The following is a 12,887-nucleotide window of genomic DNA, read 5'->3' on the forward strand; positions in this document are numbered from 1 at the left end:
ATATTGTACATTTACATTGAAGAATGTCAGCTTGTATGTAATTGTAATTGTGCTAAGACAGAGTGATTCACTCACACGAAGGTTATTTACCATGCTCGAGCTGTATACAGCCTTCAACTCCAGTCTGCAAATCGGCCCAGTGATCTACAGGAACCACATCTCGTGGCCCACTACCCACGACCTGCGCCCCAGACCTTCACTTCAGTTCAACATTGGGCATAAATTTAGCAATATTGACCATGATTTCATAAGAGTGCGGGGCTCACACTGAAATGTACAAATTAGCTCAGCTCTTATAGCATGGCTACACGCTATACAGCAGTTGCGTGGGGGTACTGCGTCGTTGGTTTGAGTCATTAGATGACATTGTTATGTTTGTCATATGTTTTGCTCCATGTACATTTGATTCGTATTATGACTGTTTTCATTGCCCACATTCCATATCCTAAAGCCAATTTACAAGCTCTGATCTATCGCGTTTAGGAGTTCTCCTAACGCTGCCATGACCAATGACTAAATTAGTACAACTAGCTAACAAACATGTATCTGTTTTATTTAGATTAATTATGTGTGGCAATGTTTAAAATAAATGAATGAATTACATCAACAATGTTAAAAGGCAACTGCAAAAACAAACTTCCAAATGTATAATCATTTGAAAATAGCAGATCTACAAGCTCACAATGCTTGTAGATCGGCTATTTTCAAATGGCCGAAATGTATGGGCTGAAGTGGTTACTGTATGTTTTGTAATGAAAATCTACAAAGTAACCACTGTAAGTCAACGTCACATTTAGATGTGTGTTTTTAAAAACAAGGTACATTTACAGGTTACTATGTGTATAAAAAAAGGAAACTCATCAGGCTCAAAGAGGAGTAAAATGATCGCTGCCCATCCATATTGTAATGTGATCATTAACATGTGAGGCAACTGGTGACCTGAGCCATCATCAGGATTCGGTTATATTTGCATTGAATGAAAGCACACTGCATAATGATAGAATGGCCTATGCATTTTAGCCATGTGAAACAATGCGGTTCTATTTGCATGTAATCATTTTATGTTGAAAGACTATGTATTTTATTTGAAAACATGTACAGGTTAATATGTACATAAAAAGGGAACAGATAATGTATCTACAGAGCATCACCTCATGTCTGCTTTTACTACGCAAAAGGGTACTATGAAAACATTTTTCAGAACCACGCTGCTGCCCAAAGCAGAAAGCACAATACAACAATACAACCAGAATCTTCAATAGATCAATTTCTATGTACTAAGATCACTGTGCAGGAATATACACAATGCTTAGTCTTTAGGGTGGTTGTGTTCCGTTTGATATCCTTCTCTTATCACACCAACTCACGAATCTTGCTGCTGTGTTTGGAATATACACAATGCTTAGTCTTTAGGGTGGTTGTGTTCCGTTTGATATCCTTCTCTTATCACACCAACTCACGAATCTTGCTGCTGTGTTTGCACATTGTTGTACTTCGCCCAGCAGATATGGGAGTTTTTTGACATTGGTCATGTTTTCAAAATCTCCGTATGTGGTTGTAACCAAAAATGAAATCGGGGCTTCATTGTTGCGTAAATAGATTCAACTCGACACTTATTAATGTTTTGGTGCATTCTATAATTTAATACAACATTCTGATGCCTCCATAGTCTGTCTACCTCTCTGCAGAGTGTGACGGCATGAAAAGCTCAGTGTGTAGAGGGGTGGGCGGGGCTTTAGGCTGCGTGGACACTTCACGGACCTGCTGCTTTTATGAACAAAATGTGCGCACAAGATCAGCTAAAACTATGCTAAATACTATGCGAAATAAAGGTCCGACTTTATGTTTGATAATTTTTTGGGGTTTATCGTAAGTACCTTATATTTATTGGACACTTAAATGTTTTAGGTACATTCTGTAATGGATGGGAAGTTATAAGGTGACATTTCAATGCTGTTAAATGGACACAGGATCAAGCCAGGGAGCAATGGCCGCGGTGCAGGAATGCCAAGAATGTTCAGATCTGAGAGGGGGCATGTTCAGACCTGAGAGGGGGCGTGAGAGGGGGCGTCTCCCTGCATGAAGCCAAGTTGCAGCAACCAATCGGTGGCAACGAAGCAATGACGACGCGTTCCAGAGCCTTTTTTAGCAAACAGAGAGTCCCTGACCAAAGCACGCCCCGTTACGCCCCTTTTTCGCCTAAGCCACCTCCCCTCTTTATATACCTGGAGAGGTTAACTCCCACATACTTCAGATGCCTCAACTGCGTCCATCAGGACGGCCACGCCAGGGGCTCGCCGTCCAAAAATAAATAGATAAAATGCTCATTTATAAGCAGACATGGCAACACGGGTTTGCGGTGACATCAGAGCGTGACGTTGCTGTTCTCCACTCTGATTTGAGTACTCCAATTGCCGCGCTAGCGCTCTCCTCCCCCCCCCCCCCCCCCCCACACACACACACACATACCAGCAAACACGACGACGGTTTGTTAACAAGCGCTGCTTGTTTGGAAGTCATAAAAGACTCTTGTAGTGGAATAAACAACTCATAATATAACTTTACTCGACATAGACGTCGAGTGTCAGTGGCTGGTGAAAAAAAAGCTGCTAAAACACACTATGTGAGCAGATTGTGGAAAGAACCAAACCCGCACCCTAACCCTAACCGCACGCGGATGCCACATAGTCGGAGAAAAGGTCTGTCGGATTAACGCATGCCTCCCAATTATCTCTCCATCCATCAAACAGGTGAGTTTTACTGCAGGTGTGTGTTAGCTTAGTGTCAACCTTTCCCATGTCAAGGACCCCCAAATTGACACTTATTAGCCCGCGGACACATTTGAAAAGATATGCCAGGACCCCCATAAGGAGAGACAGCGAGCTCGCCTGCCCATAAGAGAAGATTGTTTACAGCTCTAGCAGTGATTCTCAACCATTTTAATTTCAAGGACCCCCCTAGTTTGACATGCATTTAGGCTACGGACGCCCATTTAATGAAATTTCTATCTCTGGGTCCGTAATTTATATTGTAAAATCAATGTTAATTTGAGAGTGTACAAAATGGAACCAAATGGACCCGGTTCCATTTGTACACCCTCAGAGTTGCAGACCCATAAGGGTCCCATTTGGTTCCTAACTATCCATCATGTAGCTGGGGACCCCCTAGAACTCCCTCAAGGACCCCTGGTGGTCAACGGACCCCACTATGAGAACCAATGGCTTAGCTCAGTGGTTCTGAAACTTTTTCATGTCTAGGACCCCAAAATTGACACATAATAGTGGAAAAAGTACTCAAAGTCTGGAATTCCAAATGTACTTAAGTAAAAATAAAAACGTATTTGGTATCAAAATGTACTTAAAGTACCACAAATAAAAGTACTAAAATGTTAGAAAATAGCAGATCTACAAGCTCACAACGCGTCGCGAGCTTGTAGATCTGCTATTTTCAAATAGCCTAGGTATAAAATGGGGCTAAAGTGGTTAATGCATGTTTTATAATGTAATGATGTATATCTACAAAGTTACAAGTAACTAAAGATTTCAAATAATTGTAGTACAATATTTGATGGTTTAAGTGGTTACACAGATGCGTTCCCGGTTTTAATGGGTTAAATAAAGGTGCAATAACACATAAAACCCCCTCTCTGCTCTCTCTAGATGGCGAGCAACAGGCCGTGGCACGCCCGCTACCCCGTGCTGACCTACGTGCAGATCATGGTGTTCTTCAACGTGTTCACACCCTCCTCAGTCTGCCCGCCGAAGTGCTGCCGCATCCGCACGCTGGTGATGCAACTACTGCTGGACAAGCAGCTGGAGGTACAGTAGCAGCACACACAGTAAAATCAGAAAGTTATAATGGGGCGCTGATGGCCAGGTGGCAAGTACATATCATTGTGGGGGTCCTTTGACATGAGAAAAGTTTGAGAACCACTGATATTATAGCAGGATACGTTTAAAAAAAAAAATGTTAGGATTTAGAATACATTTGTAGGATCCCCCAGAAGCAAAAGATTTGAGTTAAAAATGTTCGGTTTAAAACATATATGTATATTAAAAGTTTGGGTTTGGGGTCTAAAAGATTAGGCTCCAAGAAAAGCTTAGGTTCGGGGCCCCAACACATGCTACAAGGCCCCAACTACAAGCTCACAACGCTTCGCACTGCAAGGTGTTGTGAGCTTGTAGATCGGCTATTTAAAAAAAATTTGCCTTTCTTGTAATATTTGACAATTTAGCCAATGTTTGACCATTTTTTATAGTATAGTTGGCTACTTCTGACGCAGTAATGGTTTATTATTTTATTTTTATTTGTCATTTTAGAGGTATTAAAAAGGTCTTAAAAGTCCTTAAATTGTAACTTTAGAAAATGTTCAAATATCCTGTATTCACTTACACTGTATGTTGGTTTGTTTACTGTTGAGTGAGAAAATAATGTTACACAATAAGCTAATCATCTGGGGACCCCCAAAATAATTTGCGTCCCGACCCCCAGTTTGGGAACCATTGTTCTACTACTCAATGCTCAATCTAGGCATTATCATTGTATTGTGTAACTGCTGTTCTACTTTTATGGCAGTAGTATGGCATAATTTACAGTAATACAAACGTTTACAGGTGGGGTAAGTGATTTTCTTTGGTTAAAATAAGTGTTAGATAGCTCTATATTCTGATAGTAATCATTGCTTTAGAGTGTTTGTTCAGTAACAGGAGTCTCCATGTCTCTCCAGCTCTACAGAAAATGCATTTTCAGGTCAAGATACCAATTTTATCCAATCAGGATAGAGAACTCAGACAGGATACAGATTAAACAAGTGAAATTGGAAGTGATGACACAAAGAAATGAGCAGACACAATTGGAACTGGAACACTAAACAAATTAAATAAATGGGCACTATCTCCTGATTGGCTGAAACTTTGTCACCTACCTGAAATAAAATGTATGTTCTGTTTATTAAAGAGCTGGAGAGACTGGGAGACTCCTGTTACTGAACAAACACACTATCAGAATATAGTGCTTTAGCCTTTTAACAAAACACTTTTTCAACCCAAAAATATCACTTACCCTACCTTTAAGAAAATGTAAAAATGCAATGTTGAAAATATTTTGATGAATCTAAATGGCGTTTTGTTAGTCAATATCTCATCTGCTTTTAGAAGCAATTGAAAATACAAATGATGTTGCGTAGCCTATACTTTGTTGATGCCCCCCGATCAAAAGCTTAAGACTTAATGCCACTTTTGTTAAAGGACAACTTTGTTTTTTTACAACCAAGGTTTATATTTTAGCTTGTAATTAAAGCAAATAAAAGGTGAGTGTTCTTTTTTTTTCATTTACTGCTTTCTATAGTTATAGCAATTTTTGTGATATTTTTTACAGTGGGCGGGGGCATTCTGTCCGGTGGCTAAATATGCCTTTTTTACACAATAAAAAAGGTCCTGTGGTCTTTGATGGCCAGATGTGAATTATTGGGGGCTAGAAGAGCTACTGTAAATAATAATAAATAAAACGCAGGGTTATTGTGTAGAAAAAGGCATATTTAGCCACTGGACAGAATGCCCCCGCCCACTGTAAAAAAGATGGCGAAAATTGCTAAAACTATAGAAAGCAGTAAATGGAAAAAAAATAACACTCATCTTTTATTTACTTTAATTACAATCTAAAACATAAACCTTGGTTGTAAAAAAACAAAGTTGTCCACTTGAACCCCCAGCATCCCTATTCTGGGGGGAACGTTCAGCAAAAATAGCCGATCTACAAGCTCACAGCGCGTTGTGAGCTTGTAGATTTGCTATTTTTGGCGAATCAATTTGTGTAGGGTGAAAAAAGAGCATACCAAATGCGCTCTTTACAGGTCAGTTTTTATCAAGTATAGAGCGTTTAAGTGGTCCTGAATTTGCATCCTAACAAAAGCTTATTCATCCTAGTGTATGACGGAGGACAATTTCACGATAAATTAAAATCTCTGCGATACGATTATTGTGACAGTTGTGACAGGATACAGTATACGTATACAGTAAACATATTGCCTCAATTCACTGGCTCCCTGTACATTTCAGAATGATTTTTCAATGATATTTCAAGAAATAGCAGATCTACAAGCTCATGTGCCGAGCTTATAGATTTGCTCACTTTGATTAATGTTTGTTTGTCCTTCTTTCTTTCTTTCTTTCTTTCTTTCTTTCTTTCTTTCTTTCTTTCTTTCTTAGAGTGGAGACAGACTGTGCCGTTGAAAGGCTCAACCCGAGGATGCCCTTAGAGATGGGATCTCTCTCTATCCATGGATTTGTTTGCATGGGGGATTCCTCCGCGCCAACGGCCCTGGTCTTCGGTGGTCTCCACCGTGGATTGATTGCTGATTGACGCAAAATTCCACGACAGTGTGTATGATGTGTCTTCATTGATGCAGAATTCCACGACAGTGTGTATGTGTCTTCGGTGGTCTCCGCCGTCGGCCTCCACCGAAGACCTCGGCCAGCCGGGGGTTTCCTCTGAAGACGACTCTAAGTAGGAACCTCTTTTCCTTTTCCTTTGCTGGATGCTGCAGCTGCTTCATGCTGCAGTTTGTTGGATGCTGCTTGTGGTGTTGGTGTTGGATGCTGATTGTGTCGTATGCGTGCTGATGTGGTTAAAGATGTTGCTCTGCTGCTTTTTTCCCAGGTATTTTTTTTCAGGTTGTGGAATCAAACGCCGACGTTGAATCTACGACTATGTTGGTAGTGTAGTGTTGTGGCTGTTATTTTGTGGCTGTTAGTTGGTGTGTGTAAGAGAGATAATTTGCATTCAATATGTTTTTAGACATAGGCCTCTGTAAATCCGGGCATGAACCTGGTAATTTGGGGGGGGTGGCAGGCGGGCGTTTACACTAATCACATGACGCTGCTACATTTTAATCAATGACGAGCCACATTTTTCATTTAAAAGTTTAATTTCTTGCCCGAAGAAGATCAAGAACATGTCGATGTGTTCCAACATACCTGAAATGAGTCAACGAAAAGCACATTTTGAATGATTTCTTCAGTCTTCAGTGAGAAGATGATTGATTTGACAACGCTGGACATCACTTATCATGATGTCTGGGAAATAGTTTTAGGCCAAAAACAAAACACAGAACAAACTAGAAAAAGTGCTTTCCGCCAGGTCAGGTAGGTTATTGTGGCCTCCTGGTGACGCTAAATGTGAAAAGGGTGCCATTTCTTCTTAGGCCTTGCATGGCAATCGTACTCTGCATTAATGATTTGAGGCATTTTGTTCCAAAAATATGTTTTGCTAAATTAGACCTGCTGGTGGCACTATAACAGGTCAATGTTAAAAGGGTGGCATTTGTTCATCAACATAGTGTGAATGTGCATGCAAAGTTTATCCTCAATCGGACGCTTTGTTCATGATTTGCGGCATTTTGTTCAAAACAAGCCACTACTGCAAACTTTGGATGTGAATCTCAGCCAATCAGGATGTAATCAGAAAAATCAAACAGATCCGTCTTGATCACATGACTTTAGAGATCATGTGTACCGATTTGCGTGAAATTTGGATAAAATCGGAGTCATATAAAAAAAATAGTTTTACATAAGTCGGCCTCCTGGTGGCGCTATAAAAGGAAAAATGCAGGCCAATGACCTTTAGGGAGTGCGCATACAAAGTTTTACACAGATCGGTGCATTTATAGATAAAAACACGAATCGGCCTGTTTTAGCGCCACCATGAGGCTGATTTGAAAATTCAAATGGCATTTCTTCCTCGGCCTAGTGGGAATGTGCGTGCAAAATCTCATGGAAACTGCATGCTGTGTTCATGATTTGAGGCATTTTGTTCAAAACAGGACACTCCTGCAAACGCTGGAAGCCATTTTTAGCCAATCAGGATGGAATATGAAAAATCTGAAAGACACATTTCCGTTTAATGACAATAGATATACACAATAAGCGTTCTCAAAGTTAGTTTGTGCTCTTCAGTAATACCTGAGATGGCAAAATCCAAGTGCTTTGGTTGCTAAATTAAACAAGTCTCCGCCAGGTCAGGTAGATTATTGTGGCCTCCTGGTGGCGCTATAATAGGCCAATGTGAAAAGGGTGGCATTTCTTCTTAGGCCTTGCACGACAATCAGACACTGCATTCATGATTTGAGGCATTTTGTTCCAAAAATGTGGTTTGCTAAATTAGACCTGCTGGTGGCGCTATAACAGGCCAATGTGAAAAGGGTGGCATTTCTTCCTGGGCCAAGTGGGAATGTCTGTGGAAAATTTCATCGCACACTGCGTTCATGATTTGAGGCATTTTGTTCAAAATGAACCAATCCTGCAAACTTTGGAAGCCAATTTTAGCCAATCAGGATGGAATATGGAAAATCAGACAGATCCGTGTTGATCACATGACTATAGAGATACTGTGTACCGATTTGCGTGTTTTTTGGACAAAATCTGTAGGAGTAATAGCAAAAAAATGTGTTTTGCAAAAGTCGGCCTCATGGTGGCGCTATGACAGGCTGATCTGAAAAATGTGGGTCAGAGGTTCTGCTGTGGCATCCAGGGAGTGTGTGTGAGCAGTTTCACAGCGACCGGGCCAACGGTGGCGGAAATTAGCTGGTCACAGACAGAAGGACGGACACACGGACGGACGGACGGACGGACGGAGGGTAAAACATACTCTCTCGCCATGCCTTCGGCCTGGCGGAGACAAAAATGTGTGTGTGTGTGTGTGTGTGTGTGTGTGTGTGTGTGCGTGTGTGTGTGTGCGTGTGTGCGTGTGTGTGTGAATATGTTCATTGGGTTATACACACATTATATACTATACTGTCGATTGGTTACAAATTAGTTTGGTGCATGGGCACTCATGTTTAAACGCCTTTTTCGTGCGTGCGTGTGTGTGTGCGTGCATGAGTGTGTGGGTGTCTACCTGTTTTCATGTTCTGTATAAAACCAGTGTCTACCAAATCACAATTAATTTTGGCTGTTGATTGCAGAAGCACCTCATTGGTAATTTGGGATGTAACTCCGCCTCGTTGCTATTAGGTTATTGCTATGTCCTATACTGTCTATTGACTGCATCATGTCGTTTGGTTCACAAAACGTAGCCAGATTCTCCACAGTAATGGTCACTGTAGAGGTCCAACTACATCACATTTCACAGACATGCACACAAACACTCATCTATGCTCAAGACACAACACACACACACACACACACACACACACACACACACACACACACACACACACACACACACACACACACACACACACACACACACACACACACACACACACACACACACACACACAGACACACACACACACACACACACACACACACACACACACACACACTTCATGTAGCTTTAACAACCTCAAAAGTGACTTGTTAAATCAGGACTCAGGCCTGATTTTTCGCATCTGCCTGCGCCACCAGGAGGCAATTTTTTTAAGAAACGAAAAAAAATATTACTCCTACAGATTCAGTCCAAACATGGAAACACTGAAATCTGCACTGGTGTGCATCCTGCCTCATGGGATGTTTCATAAGGCTATGTACCTTATTGGCATACAGTAATGTTTTTGCATTATAAATTGTGCACATCTGTAGAGAGACACCCAGGGGACACGTTGTGTAATAGCCTGGTACTCATTCTGAATGAGCTCTCTGTATTGCCTAATTACAAACTGATAGGGTGGGTGTGGCTACTGTGCATACAATGGGGACCAGATTATGTCTGGTAATTGTCAGCCTGGTGTATTAAACTGGCATATGTATGGCACCTGTGCGTGCGTGCGTGCGTGCGTGCGTGCGTACGTGCATGCGTGCGTGCGTGCGTGCGTGCGTGTGTGTGCGAGAGCGAGATAGAGAGAGAGATCCCACAGAGGATGCAGAGAGCCTCTCCAGATGATGAGTGTCTTCTGTCCTCTTGTTATTACAGCATTAGAATAAGAATTCCATTCTCTGTGTGTGAGACCTCAACCCTCTCTCACACACACACACACACACACACACACACACACACACACACACACACACACACACACACACACACACACACACACACACACACACACACACACACACACACACACACACACACACACACACACACACACACACACACACACACACAGAAACCCCAATTGCATTGCTGCCCTCCAGTGCCTTAATGGACTCCTGGGGGAAGGGGCGGAATTAACATGTAGAAGGATTGTCACCGCAGCGGTCACAAGCAAACACATATTTAAGGCTCTCCTCTGGTGTGTGTGTGTGTGTGTGTGTGTGTGTGTGTGTGTGTGTGTGTGTGTGTGTGTGTGTGAGAGTGAGTGAGTGAGATGGAGAAGGGGCGAATACTGAGTGGGTGTTTGTTGTGGGTCTGAAACACAGCGTAACCCCTGGATTCTCTGAAACACGGCCACTAGAACTGATCGCGGCCACTCGAGACAATGCTTGTAATTCCACCAGATGTGCTGCTGCTCGTTTCAGAGGGGGCCCAGAAGTGGCTGTTTGCTCTGCACCACTAAAGCTATGCACCTAGTCTATTTTTACAGCCTACTGATTCCCATAATATATCAGTCTCAAATATACAGGTATATGTCACATTGAATTTGTGTTTTAAAGCTCACTAAGGAGTTTTAAAACTTGAGAACAGGACATTGTAAAACTTCCAGCAGACCATGGAATTTGAAAAAATAAAATAAAAAAGCAAATAAGCGTACTGACACCCCCCAAGAGAGCGGCCCATCAGAATGCTCTGAGTCGAGCGAGGGGAAGTGCTTGTTTTCTTTCACTCTCAACTGAATAAAGAATGGTTTTAGATGCATTACATTTTACATCATTTCAAAACAAGGCAGGTGCGCTGACAGCGAGGTTGTGAGTTTACTCGCGCTGAATTCATACCAGCAGCTGTATTTTACTTGTGCATTCTGAGAAAAGAGACATGGTTCAATGCATTGTTTATGGAACTTTGTCCACTGCAGTTGGAGCAAAGCAGCAAAGTTGAGAAAAGTTAAACATTGTCACTGCCGCAATGTGGCGAGCCAACTATCAGACTATCATCCAAACAGAAGCACTCATTGTTCTGAAGTAGGTTTGAACTAGGCGTACACTTACACCATTTAAGATGAATAGAAACAGACAACTCTATGGAATAAATTCATATTTATAGCAGTTGTACTGTATATGTGAAATGTATCAAGACTGAGCCTATTATACCTAACATGTAGGCTATAGAGTACAGATGTAATGTGTGGATTTTATCATTTTTATAATTGAAAACATGCTATATTGAAAGAAAGCCTAACCCTAACCCAAAATAATATTTTAAAAAGTGTTTACATGGATATGAATGCATAACAAGTCAGCTATGAGGAGGAAAAAAAAAAAAAAAAAAAAAGTATAATTTTTTTAGTATTTAGTATTTTGGGATGAGTTAAATCAAGGGTCAAATTTGACCCGCCAATACCAAAAGTGTCAGGAGGTTTCTAACACAATGCAAGGGTTAAACAATGTACACCATTTGGAAGTGTGTTAAACTCTTTGAACCTCCGCAGAATTAGGTGAGTGGTGTTAATTATCTCATGCTGGCTAAAGTAGTGCTGTGGTAAAGAGACACACAGCTGTAGCTCTGATAAAAGGTTGACTGCAATTATCAGGTACATCTCGGTCTTTTCTCTTTACTGTTATTTATTTCATCTTGCACCAGAGACTACTGGATCTGCAACATAGCTCTTTGATACAGTAGCATTGTGCTCCGAACTGTAGTCTTACACAGGATTGTTGTCACTTACGTAAAATAAGCAGTCTGCAGTCATGTAGTTAATGGATTAATTGCTTTTAAATGTTAAAACAAATATTCATATGGCTCTGTTGCACTTCACTGTGTAATGTGCACTGAAAGTTTATGAAACACTTACAATTGTAGCCTCCAATAAGGTCATAAAAACGTATTTTCTGTATGAAAAGAAATCTCTCACTGGACCACAACTCGCTTATTTGGAGGTTGTCATACCTTGGACACGCCCATTTTTGCGAATTTCCACACTCCACAGACTCCACACTATGGACATTTGTTCACATAAGTCAGGCTCTGATTGTCATTTGGCCTCTGTCCCTGGATTCGGTGAGGGCTGTGTCTAAATACCCAATTTAGTTATAAAACACTATACTTTTGAGAGATGCAGAGTGCAAGAAACTACTGGGAAGCTTCAAAAATACTTACAAAAAGGGGGGGGGGGGTTCTTTAACCCATTAAAACCCGGAAATTAGAACAGATTTAGAACAGTGGTTCTCAAAAATAGCAGATTTACAAGCTCACAGCGCGTCGCTTCGTGCCGCGCTGGGAGCTTGTACAGTACATCTGCTATTTTTTTTATATTTTTGGAAAAATCTTTAAAGTGTTTTCTTACTGAAATTTTGAAGAATTTAGATTTATTTTAACACAAATCGTCTCTTCTGGGAGGAGGGGGGGGGGGGGGTCCCTGCATGGCACAAAACATTTTCAGATGGGGGTCCGCGTGGCCAAATACATATGATATTGGGGGTCCTGACTCCTTGGCACAAACAAGTTTGAGAACTACTCATTTAGAAGGCATTTGTATAGAATCGGCCTCCGGTCGGGTAATGTATTAAAGAGTATGAGCGGTAGTGAAAACCGCTCATACTCTTAATTTAATGTTGTAGGACACTCCAGGTAATGATCTGGTACTGAAGTGTTGTTGGCGAAGAGTGTCACAGGGTGCAGTCAATGAGTCAAAGACAATTCACTTATCAAAGGCCAGAGGGCTGGAGGAAATCTCTCTCTTACCCGCTCTTTCTCTCTCTCGTTCCATCTCCCTCCCGCCTCTCTATCTCTCTATCTACCTATATGTATCTACCCCTTTCATTACTGGAGTCAATTCTTCGTTCTAATTATTC

The sequence above is a fragment of the Gymnoscopelus microlampas genome (genome assembly GCF_963454915.1).
Source record: "Gymnoscopelus microlampas genome assembly, chromosome: 7".
NCBI classification, from domain to species: Eukaryota; Metazoa; Chordata; class Actinopteri; order Myctophiformes; family Myctophidae; genus Gymnoscopelus; species Gymnoscopelus microlampas.